The 16,298-nt window shown below is 40.4% G+C and overlaps 1 protein-coding gene across 2 annotated transcripts in view; it reads left to right on the forward strand.

Annotated features, from left to right (window-relative positions):
• Window positions 1–16,298, forward strand: part of VIP (vasoactive intestinal peptide) — a 116,104-nt gene continuing 99,806 nt past the window's right edge. The window contains exon 1 of one of the 2 annotated variants that reach the window (XM_054492792.1): window positions 1–160. The gene's annotated coding sequence lies outside the window, so the exon portion shown is untranslated. The remainder of the gene's footprint in view (window positions 161–16,298) is intronic. The other variant, XM_054492791.1, reaches the window with a different exon arrangement.

Raw genomic sequence — 16,298 nt, forward strand, 5'->3', positions numbered from 1 at the left:
AGTGTCCTAATAAAGGGAACTCGGAGATGTCCTTGCCCCTTCCACCATGTGAGAACACATCAAGAAGACAGCCATCTATCAACCAGGAAGTGGGCTGTCACCAGACACCGAATTTGAAGGTGCCTTGATCCTGGACTTCCAGCCTCCAGAACTGTGAGTAGTAAGTGTCTGTTGTTTATGAGCCACCTGTACTATAGTATTACGTTACAGCAGCCCGAAGAGACTAAGACATGTGTCAAAAGGAAGTTAGAAGAGTATAATGGTTTAAGTATTGGGTTTTAAAGCAAGAAAGGCCTGGGTTTGAGTCCCAGCTTTACCATTAACTGCCTATGTGATTTTTAGCTGGGAATTTAACCTCTCATGAATTCAGATTTACAACTCTGCAATTCAGGATTCTAATAGTATCTGATTCATAGAGCTGTTGTGGGGACTAAATGAGCCAATGCCTGAATAGCACTTAGTACTTCAGTGCCTGGCATGTGGTCAATAAATGAAAGATATAATTAGCATCATTATTATGGTTCTAGTTATTATTACTATTAGTCTAGATGTTTCTGAAGTTGGCAAACCATCACTCTCCATTTCACATTGCAATAGCCTAATAGAGCTAGGACACCAGTTCCTGAGAGCAACAAAATATAATCCCAGGGCCATCAAAGGCTGAGAGACAGCTGCCAGGACAGCAACCTGACTTCCTCCTCCACGAGGCCCAGGGCCTGTCCTCCTCATCCGTCTTTTCATTCTGTCTCACTTTACAAAGAATCTTCTTCTTGTATATCACTATAGTTGGGCCCCCAAGGTCCCCTCTCTGCATTAGCAAGAGGTACCAAAGATAGCAACAGTTGCAGATTGCCTTCAGCCCAGCTTCATCCCAATGCCTGCATCATGGCGTTCTATACATTTGTAAAATATGAGACATTGTGCCCATATGAAATCAGAGAATAATCTTTTTTTTTTTTTGAAATGAGTTTCGCTCTTGTTGCCCAAACTGGAGTGCAAAGGCGCAATCTCGGCTCACTGCAACCTCTGCCTCCTGGGTTCAAGTGATTCTCCTGCCTCAGCCTCCTGAGTAGCTGGGATTACAGGCACGCACCACCACACCTGGCTAATTTTTTGTGTCTTTTAGTAGAAACAGGGTTTCACCATGTTAGCCAGGCTGGTCTCCAACTCCTGACCTCAGGTGATCTGCCTGCCTTGGCCTCCCAAAGTGCTGGGATTACAGGAGTGAGCCATTGCGCCCAACCTGAATAATCATTTCTATTTCTGTCATTCCTACTTTATGTAACTGTTGATACCATGACAAAAATTGCCATAATTAAAATATGTTGTGGATTTATCAAAAGCAGCGGCCCCAGGATCTACCAGAAGTGCATCTTTATTCAAATGAACACATGTGCAACTCAACAAATAGCTCTCTTCTTCCACCTCCCTCCCTTAGTCTTAAATCTCTTCAAAACCAACTTGTACACACAGTGCAGTGAAACTTCAATCAAAGTAGCTCTCTTACTTTTTAAAGGTTAAGGGGCATTTTATCAGTCAGGGTCTTAATGTAGTCAGTAGAGGTCCGGCTTGGTCTTCAGAAATCTAGGAGCCACTTGTTAGGTAATGGCCTTGAGTGGAATCAATAGTCTGTTGACAAGGGAGAAAGGACAAACGAGGACGGAGGGAATTATTTTCCTGACAAGTAAGTGCCTCAGGAGGATTTGCATTCAAAGTCCTCAGATTCACCCAAATCCTCCAAATGCCCCTGTTCCACTTCTCATAGCCCACTCTTTACAATAAGAACTTTAGCTTTCACGTAAGAGACTTGGCAAGTCTTTGAATTTATTTTATGCTGTAATTTTGCAACATGCAGAAGCGGACATTAGGTCTGATTTTTGGCTATATCAACAATGTAGCTACAAGGGTCCTAGAAGTCCTCTAGTTCTTGATCAGGCCTTGATCCAAAAGTGTAAAGTTTCCCAGCTTGCCATTTTCTTTCTATGGTCTCTGGTGCAGTCGGAAGTAGATGACACACCCCATGGTCCTTCTCATTCTCTTTCCTACTTTCAGACTCTAGAGCAGCTGTCAACTTAGTCTCCTCAATTCTTGATTTCAATAGGTCCTTCACTTCCGACAACCACAGGTGTTAATTTAAGGGGGTGTTTGCCACCACGTGCCATGTCTCCTCATAATTCTATTTTGCACCAAAATTAGACAATTAGGTCATCACGGTAAGCAAATGCAACCAGGTCAAACAACAAGATTCTCATCTTTGAAGCTCTGGAACCAATCTTGGCATGAAATATTGTGTCAGTCCAGATTCATTAAAGAAAAATCAAAGCAACTTAAGGAGTGTTGGAAAGGCTGGAGAAGTGATCATCATCAGGCTGCTTTCAGCTTTCAGGTAGCACCATTGCAAGTGCAATCCAGAGCTCGGCAAGTTGCTGCTGCCACCCAGAGGTCAAGATACTGCAGCAAACCGCCAACAGCATCACAGCCGCCCTTGCTCAGAGGCTAGGCCTGGTGAGGGAGCTGGGTTGTTCAGCCAGCCTCTGTAAAACTACTGCCATTGCCGCTGGCGGGAGAATTTCTCAGTGTCTACATTGCCTTCCAAATCTCATGTGAGAGCACTGGTAGAATGCAAATTTCACCCAAACCCCTCAGGAAAGTGAGCCTGAGAAATGTAATGCCCGAACTTCTAGCTCCAGAGATACAGGAGAGAGCACAGAAAGAGGTGTGAATGAAGCTTGTTTGCCAAGAAACAGTATCCAGTACAAACACAGACTTGGGTGAAGTGGTGAATGCAAGTGTTTACTGAAATTAACATTTACAGAAATTCTAGGCCGGCCGTGGTGGCTCATGTCTGTCATCCCAGCACTTTGGGAGGCTGAGGTGGGTGGATCACTTGAGTTTAGGAGTTTGAGACCAGGTGGGCCAACGTGGTGAAACCTTGTCTATATTGAAACTACAAAAACAAAATTAGCTAAGTATGGTAGCACACGGCTGTAATCTCAGCTACTCAGGAGGCTGAGGCAGGAGAATTGCTTAAATTTATGAAACAGAGGTTGCAGTGAGTCGAGATTGTGCTCTGTACTCCAGCCTGGGCCACAGAGCAAGACTCTGTCTCAAAAAAAAAAAAAAAAGAAAAGAAAAAAAAAAAGAAAAATGTACAGAAATTCTACTTTAATAAGTTGAATCTTTTAAATCTCTTATAACTCTAATATTAATATTGTTTTAGAATTTTAAAAGTTAAGATTTTAATACTTTTTAAAAAATGAAACATTTTAGCATTGCTGAATAAATTTTAAAATATTAATTCCCCAGTGAAATGTTCTTGTCCCTTTCTCCCCATGCTTCCTTCAGGAGTTGATCTTCTTAGACCATTTGTCTCTCCTCTACTTAGCCACCCACTCCCGTAATCATAATCTTGACCTTGTCATGATGAACAGTAACAATTATTTGTGATGACAATCTCAACTGGAAACACTCTACTCTCTGATCACTGACTCTTCTGTTCCCAGTACTCTCCCTGTTGCATTCCAATTCCAATAACCCCTCAACTGAATAGGACCTCACATCCATTGGCAGAGTCACCGATGGCCCTTGGGTTGCCTTTGTTTGAATTCTTCAAGATTTTTTTTTTTTTTTTCTGTGAGACAAGAGTCTCACTCTGTTACCCAGGTTGGACTGCAGTGGTGCAATCTCAGCTCACTGTGGCCTCGACCTCCTGTGCTCAAGCAATCCTCCCACCTCACCCTCTGAGTAGGTAGGACTTCAGGCGCTTGCCACCATGCCTGGTTGATTTTGTTTTTATTTTTTGTAGAGACAAGGTTTCATTATGTTGCCCAGGCTGGTCTTGAACTTCTGGGCTCAATCAGTCTTCCCACCTTGGCCTCCCAAAATGTTAGGATTACGGGCATGAACCACCATGCCTAGGAGATATTTCAACTCCATGTTTTGGAAACTATTGTAAAAGATCACTTTTGATAAAACAAGATGGTTGAGTGCCATCTTTCAGAAAATTACAATGCATACCCGAATCTTAAATTCCATTCATGGATGGTGCCCACCTGAAAGATGTCACCTTACGTGTATGTAGTGCATAACCCACATTAACCATATGTGGCCGCTCAGCGACAGTTGATTCTGCAATTTTTTTCATTGTCTATCTCCCCCTTTATGTTCATCCCTTTTAAAATGGTTTAAATTCCACATGTAACCATCCTACTCACCTCTTGAATTTATCCTCAAGCACTGTCCCTCTCGTCTTGTCATACTCACTTGGCTAACACACATCCCTTGTTAAATTCAGCTCTGCCTACTTCGTGCCTGCACCCACGCTGCTGAAGATGGCTGGGGGAACACTACCTTATGCTAACTGGTCTTTGCCTTTATGGCAAATCACTAAATCAAATGCCCCTGAATGCTCTATTTCTCTAACCAATATACTCTCCCACTTCCCTAAACAAATCTCATACTTCTTCCTGTCTTCCCAGACTTCCCCAAATCTTCCCCCATATCTAAATTTTCAGCTATTAACTTTGTTTCCTATTTATTATTTTAAGTAATCAAAGAGAATTTCCACAAGCTGCCACCAGCATATGCATACATGTTGTCAGTGCCTGCATATAATGTTCCAATTTGTCTTCTGTTGCTAGGAATGAACTCTGTAAGCTCCTAGTTAAGGCCACCCCCTCCACTTATATATTCGATCTGTCCCTTCCTGTCAACAGTGTTTTTCTCTATTCCTAGCATCATGACTTTCTTTTCTCTTTGCTAGTTCATTCCCATCAGCATATAAACATGCTATTCCTCCCATATTAACAACAACAAACTTTCTTGTTCACCACCTAAACTCCAAATATTACCTCATTTCTCTCCTAAATTTTAAGAAAAATTTCTTGAAAGAGTGGTCTACACTCACTGTTGGCAATTTCTCTCTTCCCACTTACTCCTGAACTCACCACAGGCCAGCTTTCACCCCCAGCATGCCACCTTAGCTAGGTTACCAGTGACTTCTTTGCTAAACCTAATATTCCTATCTCTGTCCCTATCTTGATCTATTGGAAGCATTTAGTTATTTCCTCTTTCCTTCTCAAGATAGTTTTCTCACTTGGCTTCTGAACCTACCTCTTCCCTCACTTTCTCTCTTCTGGCTGCTTCTTGGTCTCCTTTACTGCATCCCTCTTATCTCCTCAACCTCTAGACTTTGGGGGGACCAAGAGCTCCATCTTTGGTGCTTTTCTATTTCCCAGCTGCACTAATTCCTAGGGGATTTTATTCAATGTCATGGTGTTAAATACCATGTATATGCTACGAACTCCCAAATTTAAGTATCCAACCCAGATATCTCTTCTGAACTCCAGACTTCTATATCCGATTGCCTTCCCAGGCAGTTTAAGAGGCATCCCAAATAAAGCTGGTCCGAAACTAAATCTGTGACCTTTTCTTCCAAACTTGCCCCTTTGTCTGGCTTCCTCACATCATTTAATGGTAACTTCCATCCTTTTCAGTTGCTCAAGCCTAAAGTCTTGGCATCATACTTGACAATTCTTTTTTTCTCATTGCTCACCTTCAGTCCATTGGCAAACATGTTGATTCTATTTTTAAAACATATTCAGAGAATGTCCTTGTTCTTGGAAAATAGACTCTAAAATATTTAGCAATTGTAGGGCATGGTGTCTCTAACATACTTTCAAGTAGTTCAGAAAACATAATATAATGAAACATAGAGAAGGATGGATAAAGAAAGTAAATGGAACAAAATGTCAACAAACTGATGAATCTGGTTGGAAGGCATACAGGGAGTTTTGTGTAATACTCTTGAAACTTTTCTGTAGGTTACAAAAAGTCTAATGAGTCTCAGGACATAGGCATGGGCAAAGACTTCATGTCTAAAACACCAAAAGCAATGGCAACAAAAGCCAAAATTGACAAATGGGATCTCATTAAACTAAAGAGCTTCTGCACAGCAAAAGAAACTACCATCAGAATGAACAGGCAACCTACAAAATGGGAGAAAATTTTCGCATCCTACTCATCTGACAAAGGGCTAATATCCAGAATCTACAATGAACTCCAACAAATTTACAAGAAAAAAACAAACAACCCCATCAAAAAGTGGGCGAAAGACATGAACAGACAATTCTCAAATGAAGACATTTATGCAGCCAAAAAACACATGAGAAAATGCTCACCATCACTAGCCATCAGAGAAATGCAAATCAAAACCACAATGAGATACCATCTCACACCAGTTAGAATGGCAATCATTAAAACGTCAGGAAACAACAGGTGCTGGAGAGGATGTGGAGAAATAGGAACACTTTTACACTGTTGGTGGGACTGTAAACTAGTTCAACCATTGTGGAAGTCAGTGTGGTGATTCCTCAAGGATCTAGAACTAGAAATACCATTTGACCCAGCCATCCCATTACTGGGTATATACCCAAAGGACTATAAATCATGCTGCTGTAAAGACACATGCACACATATGTTTATTGCGGCACTATTCACAATAGCAAAGACTTGGAACCAACCCAAATGTCCAACAATGATAGACTGGATTAAGAAAATGTGGCACATATACACCATGGAATACCATGCAGCCATAAAAAATGATGAGTTCATGTCCTTTGTAGGGACATGGATGAAACTGGAAATCATCATTCTCAGTAAACTATTGCAAGGACGAAAAACCAAACACCGCATGTTCTCACTCATAGGTGGGAATTGAACAATGAGAACACATGGTCACAGGAACGGGAACATCACACTCTGGGGACTGTTGTGGGGTGGGGCGGGGGGGGAGGGATAGCATTAGGAGATATACCTAATGCTAGATGACGAGTTAGTGGGTGCAGCACACCAGCATAGCACATGTATACATATGTAACTAACCTGCACATTGTGCACATGTACCCTAAAACTTAAAGTATAATAATAATAAAATTTTTTAAAAAGTCTAATGAATCTAAAATCTATTACTTATCAACTCCACCATTACTACCCTAGACATCATCTCTAGCCTTCAAGCTACCCTTTTTTTCTTTTCTTTTTTTTTCCTTTTTTTTTTTTAGACAGAGTCTCGCTCTGTCACCCAGGCTGGAGTGCAGTGGTGCGATTTCGACTCACTACAACCTCCACTTCATGGGTTCAAGCAATTCTCTGCCTCAGCCTCCCAAGTAGCTGGGATTACAGGCACCTGCCACCATGCCTGGCTAATTTTTTGTATTTTTAGTAGAGACAGGGTTTCACCATCTTTGCCAGGTTGGTCTTGAACTCCTGACCTTGTGATCCACTCTCCTCAGCCTCCCAAAGTGCTAGGATTACAGGCGTGAGCATCCGTGCCTGGCTGCCTTCAGGCTACTCTTAACGTAACAGTCACATGAATCTTATTATAGCATAAACCAGATGATGTCACTCCTTTGCTCAAAACCCTCTAATAGCATTCCATATTACTTACAGTGAAGTCTTCTTATGATCTATAAAACCCTATATGATTTGCCCCTATCTCCTCATTAACTACCTAGCCCCAACTGCAACCCTCCCCTTCACTTACTGACCTGCAGCTGCATGCATTCATTGATGTTCCTGAAGGTTACTAGGCAAGCTCCCACTGCAGGACCTTTTTCCATGATATTCTCTCTGCGGGCAAATTCAATTCTGAAAGTTACTCATATTCACATGTCTGGCCTTCTAACTTTTTTCAGGTCTTTAATCAAAGCATTACCCTCTCAGTGAACTCTTTCCTGAATGCCCTGTATAAAATTTTTAAATACCCTCCACTCTTCTTTGAACCTTCTACCTTTATTCCATATTTTATTTTTTTCTGCAGCACTTAGCACTAACATTGTATATATATTTTCTTACTTATCTAATTTATTTGTGTCTGTCCCTAAAATGTAAGCTCCATGAGGGCAGCTATTTCAGTATATTTGTTAACTCTTATGTTCTTAGCATTTAAAACAAGCACATAAAAGATACTCAATTTATGTTTGATGAATAAATAAATGAGTGACATACCAATATCACTATGCCTTATGGAATTCTACATACCATCAATTATAAAGTTACGTCATTATCAAACCCGTTAGAAACTGATTGCTCAAATCTCTGGGACATCCTGATCTTCAATGGGTCATCAATTAGGATATTCCCATGTTTCATGGTATAAAGTAATAGAAAAATATATTTTTTTCTCTTCAGCTCTTAATATTATCCTTTCTTCTTGGTTCATAATTTTTTAACTACTCTAAAGCATTTCTGTCATTGTACTTTTGGCTCTGTTTGGATATACAGTTCTATGTCTGAAATGGTTTCTGATAAGTAGACAGCTCTGAAATCCCCTGATACATCCACTTCTGAGATGTTGTAGAGCTTTTCATATTCCCTTTGAATTTGTGTAATTATTTAGGAATATTGGCAATTTTTCTTTGCCTTTATCATATATTAATATCATCTATCTTTTGTCTGCCCTTATTTTTATTTTTTCTTTCCCAAAGGTTCTTAACATTTTCTGGATCACTTAAAAAGCTTTTTTATAGGCCACTATCAGTCTATCTGACTTGTGCATAATGGCTTTGCTAAATACTATTTAGAACTGAGCCTTTGTTTACAAGATAACTGTGCCAGTAATGACATTGGGTTGTAGCTGAGTTTGCAGTGGGAGAGGATCATGTGGATTACATAATTTCTTAACTGGATTCCTACCAAGAGTGTTCCAGAGTGACTGAATGAACTCACTAGCACACCCAGTTTTATCCACCACTTGGAAATACTTCAAGGAACCTCTGAAAAGGAAAGACGATCTTTACTTGTGAGTTTGTCCTTCCTGGTTTATTTCATTACCCATATCTATTTCCAACTGGAAAATTTGTGAGAAATCACCAGAATCAAATTTCTGGATGAACATGTATCAGTTCAGATGCATTGTGATGCCAGGAAAAGAAAAGCCAGTGGACACAGGCAAAAATAAAAATAAAAATAAAGAAGATTTATTAGCTTGCAAAAATCCAAAAGGATAAGTTTCAGGATTCATTCCAGTTTACATCAATGATCTGGTTTCTTTCTATTATTCTCTTTTGCTGTCCACATGTTGAGTTCATTCTAAGGCTGATCCTTAACGTTTGTGGGATGTGTACCAGCAATAATTAGACTGGTACATACTTTTGATTCACCACTGAGAGAGAAAGTATTTGTGTCTAAAATTCCATGCAAATGTCTTGAATATTGCTCCAATTAGGCTAGCTTAGGTTATATGCCTAGTGGCCTCCTCCCAATCACTTTGGTCAAGAAAAATAAAATGTTCTGATTGCCTTTCACCCAATCAGACCCATCATTGGCATAACATCTTCCCGAAGCAAATGGCCTACACAGCAAAGTGTAGACACCTGTATTTGGCCCCAAAAGGAAAGAGAAGTCAGAAGTCACACACACTAGATGAGGGTAATTTGAGGTGAAGTGCATTTTATTTTTGTTTGTTTTATTCAAAGGGCCAAATTACAAACTGTGAATGGGGCATAGTGGAACCATAAGACATAGCCAGGGAACTTGGAGTGAGCAACAGCAGAGCCGCTACTGATCCCAGGCCCAGAGGAAATTAGGGAGGGAGAGCTTACTGGAATGCAAAGGAAGAATCCTGTAGAGAATAACATATTGATAGGAGCAATGACCCTGGGAGAACACAGGTAACTTCAGAGGAGCTTAGGGAGGGAACTAGGGAAATTAGCACTCTGATATTCTTGTTTTCTCCTGTTTCTACTGGGATTCCCCATTGTTTAAAACAAACCAGAAGCCTGAGGATGCAGGAGCAGTGTGATGCTGCCCACGCTGGTCATTCTTTCAGGACAGAGCAGAGTGGAAAAGGACAGGAACAAATGGGAAGTATTCTGTGCAGTATCTGAATTAAAATGTGGGTACTGTAAAGAAGATAGGAGAAGACAATAAATGCTGGAGAGACAGCCAATCAATGCTGCCTACAGACCAGAAGTGTTTGACTCACTAATCTTACCAAGACGCCTTCAGATACTTATGACACCACCTAGTATTCCAAAAAATAATACAAAACAAAAAGCCTGTTAAATATAATGTCTATCATCTATCTATCTATCTATCTATCTATCTATCTATCTATCTATCTATCTAAATATTCTCCTACCTCAGTGGCGAGAAGCATAGACCAACTATTTATCTTAATTAACCGTATTGATTGTCATCAGCTATATCACCAGTTACAGAAAGGATATTAGCTAATGATGGGTCATATTGCTTAACTTCTAGGACAGCTTCATGGCTGAAAATGTTCTGTATGTGAAAGATGATCATGTGGATGACAGAGAATTTATATTCTCTCTTTCTTGAAGATCAAATAAGAGAAAAATGAGTTCACTAAGCAGGAAATATTTTGATAAAATAGAGGTAGACATTCTTGATAACAGGATACATTAAACCCTAAAAGGTTTTTTTTTTTTCCTCCTGATTATCTTTGAGCACCATTTTGCAATTTCTCTGCCTATGTCCTAAAATCCCTCTGGCAACCAACGAGGCCTAACATGGATAGAATTAATTTCAGCTCCCCAAGCACAGAATTGCTCTGTGTCCCAGAGGGTCTCCCACTGTGACAGCTGCTGTGGTTGTAGGGGCAGTGGACTTCATTCCATCTCCATCCAGAGCTAGCCTTGGGCAATTCAGATGGCCAAGCCATCACACTGCAGAGCAGGATCCTCAGCTGCCTCCTTCATTCACTTCATGTGTCATGATAGGGACAAAAGCATAAAATGATAGGCTAGACCAGCAAAGGCAGGTCTCAAAATCCAGGCAGATATGCCAAGTTAGGGCATACAACATTCGTTCTGTCACTCAATATTTATTGAGTACCTACTACATATGTGCCAGACAATGTTTTTTGTGCTTTCTAGAGCAGTGCACAGGAGAAAAAAAAAAAGGAAAGAAAGTTTGCATTCATAAAGTTCATCTTCTAGTGGAGAATGTAGACGGCAAACAATGTCTATACAAATATATACCATATTGGATAATAATGGCTGCTAGCGAGAAAAAATATAGCAGAGAAGAGACAAAAGATGTGTCAAGTCAATGGCTGAAATTTTAGTGTAATTTCTGAAAATAGTCCTGAAAAAAGTAAATGAGGATATCGTAAGGAGGATAGCTGGGGAAAACATTCTGGGGAGAGCAAAGAGCAAGGGTGAAGGCCCTGAGGTTGAAAACTCCCTGTTCTATTTAAGGAATGGGAAGGAAGCTAGAGTAGCCAGAATGGAGTGGGTGAAGGGGAGATGAAGTCGTAGAAATGATGGCAGTGGTGAAGCATAAACTGTATGAGCCTGGTAGGTCATTACAGGGAATTTGCCATTATTCCAAGAGAGGCGGGAATCCCCTGGATAGCCCTGAACACAAGAATGACATGAAGTGACTTGAGTTTGCAGGAGATAACTGACTACTGTGTTGAGAATAGATGGACAGATTAAAGTCAGAAGGAGAGAGACCAATTAGGAGTCCATTGCTGCAACACAGTGAGAGGGGATGGTGGCTTGGAAGAGGGTGGTGGTGATAAAGGTGGTGAGAAGTGATCAAATTCTGAATACATTTGGACACTTGTAAGATTTATTCATAGACTGGATGTGAATAAAGATGGAAAAATCATCAGGATGTTAAGATCAGTGGAATGTTTCCAAAGATTTCTCATGAAAAAATTGGAGTTCTAACAGGTCTGAAATTAAAAGGGCATCATTCTCATAGGGTAAGTTCCAAGTGAAATTCTGGGCCAATCAGAATGGGCAGAATAACAAAGATTCTAAGCCCAGGATAAGATCCAGAGTGAATCAAGGTGATGTAAGAATGGCTGAGAAAGTGATTGGCAATTCTATATCAGATGATCGGCACATCTCCAGGCAGGAAGGCATTAGGCATATCTAAGAACATGCATCGTGGTAATTTTGACTGTGGCAAATTTGGAGTATTAGGCAGTAGTTTGGTCATTGTGGAAAAAGACAGCCGCTCATTGGTCCAGAGAAGGGTCTAGTTACAGAGAATTAAGGCTAGAGCTGGGCTGGCAGCATAACCGATATGCTGCTTAGCTACGGAGCTACAGCCCTACGGTCCTCTTTATATTGCTTTAGCTAGTCAAGGTCTGATGTTAGAGGCCGGGGCTGGGCTGAAACCTAATGGGAAGTATAGCGGGTTAAATGGCGGGAAGCCAGGCAAGCTAACAGCCAGAAGCAATGCACCTGGAAGTCTTATCTCTCTTGAAGACTCAAATACTAACAGAACAGGAAGGTCAGTAATAATCACAGAGGCATTTTTATCCTTCTGGGGCTCCTACAGCCTCTACTGCTTGGGTTGCTGCCCCAAGGACTTTCTTCTGATGGTGCATCAGTCTGCATATACTAGAGGTGGCTCCTGGGACTTCTTTAGACTGGGTTCCTGCTCCTCCTGACTGTTATTGGGTTAAAGAAAAGAAGTAACTTTCCAGATAGAGATATATAAATTGCAAAAAGCGTGGAAGTAAGAAATTATTTGGCATGTGTAGAAATGATGAGGAGTCATATTTTGTTGAAATAGGGGACTGGCAAAAGCTGAATCCAGGAAGAATGGCTTTTAAGACCAGGGTGATTCATCTCTATGTGGAGTCATTAACGATTCGTGAGGAAAGAAGTAACAGCATGGGTGCTGCATTTGAAAAAGCTTTATGCAACCTCAGGGAAAGGATGGATTTGTCTGCTACAGCTGCCAAAGCAAAATACCTGACACTGAGTGGCTGAAACTACAGAAATTTATTGTGTCACAGTTCTGGAGGCTGGAAGTCTGAAACCGAGGAACTATCAGCATTGGTTTCTACTAAGGCCTCTCTCCTTGGCTTGCAGGTGGCTACCACTGCAAGCCTCACATGGCCTCACATGGCCCTTTCTCTGTGCCTGAGCATCCCCGGTGTCTCTATGTCTCCTCATAAGGACACCAGTCATTTTGGATTAATGTCTCCATCCTTATAACTTCATTTAACCTTCATTACCTTTGCGAAGGCCCTATCTCCAAATATAGTCACATTGAAGGTTAGGACTTCAACATATGAATTTGGGGGGGGACACAATCAATCCAAAACAGAGGGTCATGAAAGCAAGCCAAGAATATTGTTATCAGTTTACTGCGGGGAGGAAATTGGGATCTGAACTAAGCTGATCATAGTGGAAAGGAAAAGAAGGTGGCTCTGAAAGACATTTCATAGGTAAAAGCTATAATGACTGAGCAGCTGACTGAATGTAGAAGCCAAGAGAGAGAAATCAATCATAAATCATAAGTATTCAACCTGGGTAGCAAGGAGAAAGATATTGACCTTAAACAAACATGGGTTCTTTTTCTATGTGTATTTGCGTCTTTCACTTTGTCCTTCATTTATTTTCTCTAGATACCACACTTCCACCCTAATTTCTTTCTCTATTTCTATCTCCTCCAAATTGCTACTGCAGCAGAAATTCTGACATTCTCCACTTGGTTAATCTTCCTTAAGACAATTCCAGGAAACAAATCCTCCATATAAACAAATCCAACATATCACTTCTACTGTGCCCTGTTCTGTCCCTCTTCCTACATTCTCAGGCAGTGCAGTTGTTTCTTTTTGATTGCTTTATCTGTTTACTAGTTCCTCTGTTACTCTTGGTTAATCTTCCTCCCTCCTATTTCTGTTGTCATTTTTTATTCAGTCTCAGCTATTGCCAAAACCATCATGTCCAAGTTATTACGTGATGATTTACATATAAAGAGACCATTTTAAAGGTAGTTTATTATCAAGGAGGGAAATGCAGTACAAATAAAAAGAACCACTTTATAAACGATCTCATGTACTTTTGGAACTCAATCTCCCAAAGTAGTACTGACTAAAATATGGTAGGTTACACAAACTCAGAAATGAGGGACCCCACATAGGAGATTATGAAAGAGGCAGATTAGACAAATTTATGGACAGTTGTTAGAAAACGGGTTATAATGTAGACCAATGGAACAGAACAGGGGCCTCAGAAATAACACCACTTATCTGCAACCATCTGATCATCGACAAACCTGACAAAAACAAGCAATGGGGAAAGGATTCCCTATTTAATAAATGGTGCTGGGAAAACTGGCTAGCCATATGCAGCAAATTGAAACTGGACCCTTTCCTTACACCTTATACAAAAATTAACTCAAGGTGGATTGAAGACTTAAATGTAAAACTCAAAACCATAAAAACCCTAGAAGAAAACCTAGGCAATACCATTCAAGACATAGGCATGGGCAAGGACTTCATGACTAAAACACCAAAAGCAATGGCAACAAAAGCCAAAATTGACAAATTGGATCTAATCAAACTAAAGAGCTTCTGCACAGCAAAAGAAACTATCATCAGAGTGAACAGGCAACCTACAGAATGGGAGAAAATTTTTGCAATCTACCCATCTGACAAAGGGCTAATATCCAGAATCTACAAAGAACTCAAACAGATTTACAAGAAAAAAAAACCCATCAAAAAGTGGGCAAAGGATACGAACAGACACTACTCAAAAGAAGACATTTATGAGGCCAACAAACATATGAAAAAAAGCTCATCATCACTGGTCATTAGAGAAATGCAAATGAAAACCACAGTGAGATAACATCCCACGCCAGTTAGAATGGCAATCATTAAAAAGTCAGGGAACAACAGATGCTGGTGAGGCTGTGGAGAAATATGAACGCTTTTACACTGTTGGTGGGGGTGTAAATTAGTTCAAACATTGTGGAAGACAATGTGGAGATTCCTCAAGGATCTAGAACCAGAAATACCATTTGACCCAGCAATCCCATTACTGGGTATATACCCAAAGGATTATAAATCATTCTACTATAAAGACACATGCACAAGCACGTTTATTGCAGCACTATTTACAATAGAAAAGACTTAGAACCAACCCAAATGCCCATCAATGATAGACTGGATAAAGAAAATATAGCACATATACACCATGTAATATTTTGCAGCCATAAAAAAGAATGAGTTCATGTCCATTGCAGGGACACAAATGAAGCTGGAAACCATCATTCTCAGCAAACTAACACAGGAACAGAAAAGCAAACACCTCATGTTCTCATTCATAAGTGGGAGTTGAATAATAAGAACACATGGACACAGGGAGGGGAACATCACACACAGGAGCCTGTGGGGGGCATGGAGGCAAAGGGAGTGAGAGCATTAGGACACATACCTAATGCATGCGGGCTTAAAACCTAGATGGGCTGGGCGTGGTGGCTCACGCCTGTAATCCCAACACCTTGGGAGGCTGAGGTAGGCGGATCATGAGGTTAGGAGTTGGAGACCAGCCTGACCAACATGGCAAAACACCGTCTCTACTGAAAATACAAAAATTAGCCCAGCGTGGTGGCACACGCCTGTAATCCCAGCTACTCAGGAGGCTGAGGCAGGAGAATTGCTTGAACCCGGGAGGCAGAGGTTGCAGTGAGCCGAGATAGCACCACTGCACTCCAGCTTGGGTGACAGAGTGAGACTCCATCTCAAAAAAAAAAAAAAAGAAAAACCTAGATGATGGGTTGATAGGTGCAGCAAACCACCATGGCACATGTATACCTTTATAACAAACCTGCATGTTCTGCACATGTATCCCAGAACTTAAAGTAAAATTTTAAAAAGAAAATAGATTATAATGGAAATTGTATTATTTGAAGATATTTTCTTCTGCATTTCCTGACTTATGTGTTAGCAATGCTTTCCAAATGTTATATCTAAATTATCCAAGGAAAACAAAAGATAAAATTAAGAAACGGGCAAGGGACCTGAATAGACATTTTTCAAAAGAAGGCATACAAATATATTTAGCCAACAGATACATGAAAAAATGCTCCACACCACTAATCATTACAGAGATGCAAATTACAACCACAATGAGATATTATCTGACACCTGTTGAATAGCTATATCAAAAGGACAAAAGATAACAAGTGTTGCCAAAGATGTGGAGAAGAGGGAACCCATGTACACTGTTGGTGGAGATGTAAATTAGTACAGCCATAATGGAAAAAAGCATGAAGGCTCTTCAAAAAACTAAAAGTAGAATTGCCTTATTATCCAATAATTCCACTTCTGGGTATTTACCCAAAAGACTTGAAATCTATATGTTTAAGAGATGTCTGCACTCCCATGTTTATTGTAACACCATTCACCATAGTCAAGTTATGGAATCAATCTAAGCATCTATCAATAGATAAACCAATCAACAAAATGTGGTGTATATACACAATAGAATACTAGTTATCCTTCAAAAATGAAGAAATCT

The sequence above is a fragment of the Pongo pygmaeus genome, chromosome 5 (genome assembly GCF_028885625.2).
Source record: "Pongo pygmaeus isolate AG05252 chromosome 5, NHGRI_mPonPyg2-v2.0_pri, whole genome shotgun sequence".
Lineage (NCBI taxonomy): Eukaryota > Metazoa > Chordata > Mammalia > Primates > Hominidae > Pongo > Pongo pygmaeus.